At 36.8% G+C, this 4,870-nt stretch overlaps 1 pseudogene; it reads left to right on the top strand.

Moving 5' to 3' along the window:
* Positions 1-1,393: 1,393 nt before the first annotated feature.
* On the top strand, positions 1,394-2,386 carry LOC101956050 (protein arginine N-methyltransferase 6-like; annotated as a pseudogene).
* The last annotated feature ends 2,484 nt before the right edge of the window (positions 2,387-4,870 follow it).

Here is a 4,870-nt window from a genome sequence, read left to right as displayed (position 1 = left end):
GTGAAAAAGAAACAGTCCAAAAGTACTCTAGGAGTAGAGTAAAGGTTTCCAGAGACTGGGATTATCTTTATTAAGGGTGAAAATTTGCAATTTGCCAAGATGGAAATGTTCTGAAGATGGATGTTGGTGATGGTTGTACAAATGTGAATGTACTCAATGCCATGAAACTGTAGAGCTCTAGTTAAATATTAAATTTTGTGAGTATTCTACTAATATATATATATATATATATATATATATATATATATATATATATTAAATAAGTCTGATTCAGAAAGTCAAGGTTGAATGTTTTCTCTTATAGAAGGAAGCTTGACCAAAGAAAAGGAAAAAAGTGGGGGAAGAATCCTGTGAAAATAGAAGGGAGATCAGTGGAGCAATGGATGGGGAGGGAGAAGGAATGGGAAAGGAGAGGAACAATGGATTAAAATTGACCAAATTATGCTATGTACATGTGAATGCACCACAGTGAATTTGACCTTTATGTTTCTATATAAAGAACTAAATTTTAAAATTATAAATAAATAAAAGGAAGAACATTAGAGTAGAAAGGAAATAAAAGGAGGGGGAAGGAGAGGAAAAGGGGAAGAACTGGGGACTGAAGTGGAGAAAATTTTATTCCATGATATATAATTATGTCAAAATGAGCCCCACTATTATTTGTAACTATAATATACAAATAAAACATTCAGAAGTAAAAACACATGCTGTGTTGATGAAGATTTACTACTGATATACCACTCTTTAAAATGCCTTTTATTAATTGATTTTTTTATATGACAGCGGAATACATTACAATTCATATTACACTTACAAAGCACAGCTTTCATATCTCTTGTTGTATATAAAATATATTTACACCTATTTGTGTTTTCATACATGTACTGTGGATAATGATATGCAAACATAAGTCTAATGTTATTCAAGTCAAAATGTCTGACTTTCTGTCATCTCATTTTCCCTTTTCTGGTTGAATCCTATCACTCCTATTTCAAAACTTAGCTCACATACCACTTTTACCAAGTAGTCTTTTCTAATTTCTCAGCCAGAATTAACAGTTCCATTTTTTTTCTTTGAACTTACCCTTAATCAGTAAGGGGAAAGAGCATATGCCCCAGTAAGTCCCAAAGGTATATATGCTAGAGAATTGAAAATAAAATGTTCATATAGAAACTTGCACATGAATTTCATATGGAATTATTCATAAGAGCCAAAAATATGTAAATGACCCTAGGATCTGTCAACTGAATAAAATGTGGTGTATCCCTAAAATGAAATATTTGGCAATAAAAAGAAATGAAGTACTGATACATGCTGCACTGTAGGTGAAACCTGAAAACATCATGTTAAGAAGCCAATCACAAAAGACAACATATTGTATGATTCCATTTATATGAAATATCTGGAGAGTCCTGAGGGGGCGGCAGCAAAGGAGGAGTGCTACAAGGACATGTCAGGGAGAAGAGAATCTCCAACTGCGTTCTCACCAATGCCTACCGCCTTGGCATCCTGCAGAACTGGGCAGCTCTGCAAGGGAAGACCTTGTTGGAGGTGGGCGCAGGCACTGGCATTTTGAGCATATTCTGTGCCCAGGCTGATAGTGCCATTTGGCAAGAGGCCCAAGAGGTAGGGCGGTTCAACGGGCTGGATGACCAAGTGCATGTCCTGCAGGGTCCGGTGAAGATGGTGGATTTGCCAGAGAAGGTGGATGCCATCGTGAGCGAGTGAATGGGCTGTGGACTTCTGCATGAGTCCATGCTGAGCTCTGTGCTGCACTTGCACACTCAGTGGCTGAGGGAGGTCGGTTTTCTCCTACTGGTTTTCACTGAGTTCTTTGTAGCCCCCATCAGCGACAAGATGCTGGAGTGGTGCCTAGGCTTTTGGAGCAAGGTGAAGCAGCACTAAGGCATGGACATGAGTTGCCTAGAGTTTCACCACAAGCTGCCTTATGAGGCACTCAGAGATCTTAGTGCAGGGTCTGTCCGGCCAGGATGTGTTGGCCTGGCTGCAGCACTTTTCTCAGCTCCAGCTGGCCTGCGCTTTCCTGGAGCTGGAGCTGGAGGCAAGGTGAGTAGGCGATTTCTCTACAGCTGTTATGACTGGGCGCCCATGCATGGTTTGGCCTTTTGGTTCCAGGTGACCTTCCCTGGGGGAGATTCGGAGAAACTGGTGGTGCTGTCCATCTCGCCTTTTCACCAGGCGACACTCTTGAAGCAGGACACTCCTCTACCTAAAGGAGACAGTACAAGTGGAGCAAGGCAGGGTCATTTCAGCAGAGATCATGCTGCTTCCCTCCCAGGACAACCCTCTTCACCTGTGCTTTCTGCTCTGCTACAAAATGGGGGACCAGGAGGAAAAGACCAAAGACTTTGCCATGGGGGACTGAGCGTTTCTTTTTCTCCCAGCCACCTCCCAAGGCAGCCTGGCCTGTTTGGGAGAGGAATAGGGAGGTCGGAGGAGAAAGGGAGATTTCATGTGCAAGTAGCGGACTATCTCTCTTTTCCCTCATGGCTCTTGGGGAGAGAGAGTGACTTCAGTCTTCATTAGAGAAGATTCTTCTGGCAATTTATAAAGTGATCTCCTCAATCACGGATACAACATGCTTATTGATAGGCTTTTAAGCCTTAAAAGCATGTGGTAACAAGCACTTGTATTTCCATTTCTTTTCTTTCTTGGAGGAAAAAAAAAGATGGATAAAATGTCAGTTTATAGTGGGTCCCATGCACAAACTAAACACCTCACACCTTATCTAAGTCTGCAGCTGGGAAAAGAGTATAAGAGTTCAGCTCCACTCCAGAAGTTTCCACTATGACTTAACTTTTCCAGAGCCTTAAATTCTTTGTCTGAATTCCCTCCATTGCTAGATGCCTGTAGGCTATGGTACTTGTTCCTCTTTGTTCCCTAAATGAAACTCATTACTGGTAATTAAGGGGTGGAGATGAGGAAGTAGTTTATATAGCCCAGTTCCTACTACTTTTATTGGGTGCTAAAGTTTATGAACACATGGAAATGGACTTTATATAATTATATAGCTTACCTAAGAATTTCAAAATCCACATTTCAGAGAAAAAAACTCTGAAAAACTACGAAGTAGCATGGATTTTAAAAATTCTTATTACTATTAAAACTGAACCAAGAAAACGTCTTATTGTGTTTCATAATATTGGAGTAATAATGAAACAGATTGATAGAGAAGGTTTCTGGACCTAAAGCCAGGCCTCATTCATTACCATGGGTACATTATTTAAGCTCACTAAAATAAGGAAAATACATTCCCAGCTAGAAAATTGTAGTCAATTTAAACATGTGTTGGGATTAAATGACTTGGCCTATTTACATCTAGTGAAAGTTTCTTTCTTTACTTTTTAAACTTTTTTTTTTTTTTAAGATCACCCAAATGTGAAAGTTGTGAATTTGGGAAAACGGCTTGTAATGAAGTGTGAATCATGTTGTCCAATTCATTCCACTGATGTTTCTTTTTTTTATTTCTATGGCAAATAAAACATTTGCATTTCTATTATTTTTAGAGATTAAGTAAGATTTGCGTGCTGTTTATGAGTTATAATGCTTTTTGCCTTTTTAATGCCAGTTCTTAAGTGTTACAAACCCTTCAGAACATAGCTTCAGGGCAATTCAAAGGACTAAATTATGGTTTTTGCATATTAGTAGCTTTTATATGCTAATAGAAAAAGTGAGGGAAGTTGTGTTCTTAAGTACTCTAGCATTTTATTTATTGTAACTTGCATTCTCTTTTCTTCATTGCATATTATAGTATTTAAGTCTAAAAATAAAAATAAAAGAAATATCTGGAAAAAGCAAAATCTTATAAACAAATGGTAGATAAATTGTTGTCACTTGAGTCTGAGGAGTAGGAGAAAGGGAGGTATAGAATGACTACTAATGAGTGCAAGCTTTTTTTTTGGAGGTAACAAAAATGTTCTAAAATTGATTATGGTGATTTCACATACTGAATATACTAAAAACGATTAAAAACATCTTTTAAATAAATAAATTGAATATTATGTGAATTATATTAAAAAAAGTTGTTTTAAAAAACAAGTGTTTTCTGATTAATTCCCATCAGGCACAATCTAATTCCTTGGACAAGTACATTCTTTTATTTAACAAATACCTGTTGAGTATCTACTAGATACTATTTCAGAAATTAAACTACTTGTTATTTTTTTGCTTTTTTAATACTATGAAATTATTTTTCTTGGTGTTTATTCTCTTATCTGTACAATGTATAAAGATTTTATTATTCTGATTTATCTTAATTTCCATAATGTGTATAGTGGCTATTATTTTTATTAAGTTTAGTTTATATAGGTTCAGATTATGTATTTAAATTCTATTAGAAATTTTAAACTTGTATGGCAGTTTATACTCAAGAGAAAATTTTATCATGTGTCATGTTAGACTGTGAGTTTTATGTTTATTATTCCTACCAATATATCCATTATGGATTGAATAAAATAATTTCTTTTTTTCTTAGGTGATTCTAAATATTGTCCTCCATCCTCTGTCTTAAGGTTTAGGAAACAAAGTTCTTCAAGTTTGACATTTCCCACTTTTTACAGATTTGCTAAGACATGGACAGAACCATGAAGGAATGTTGAAAACATAGTGTCCAGCAAGAAAGAAGAGAATGTTTTAGGATATAATGAGGGACAAGAATGCAAAGTGTATTTAGTGTTAGATTTTGTGTGGATGCCAACATAAAAATTGGGCTTATTTCTGTTAGGTGCAGGACAGGCTGAGTAAGCTGTCTGCAGGGCATGCCAAACAAAGTTAGCTGCAGGATGACCTGGCCTCTCAAACTCTCTGGTTCTTTATCACCTGTTTGCTTTAAGCCCAAATGCCCAAGCCC

Source organism: Ictidomys tridecemlineatus, chromosome 11, assembly GCF_052094955.1.
Source record: "Ictidomys tridecemlineatus isolate mIctTri1 chromosome 11, mIctTri1.hap1, whole genome shotgun sequence".
NCBI classification, from domain to species: domain Eukaryota; kingdom Metazoa; phylum Chordata; class Mammalia; order Rodentia; family Sciuridae; genus Ictidomys; species Ictidomys tridecemlineatus.
This window is presented reverse-complemented; position numbering and strand designations above follow the sequence as displayed.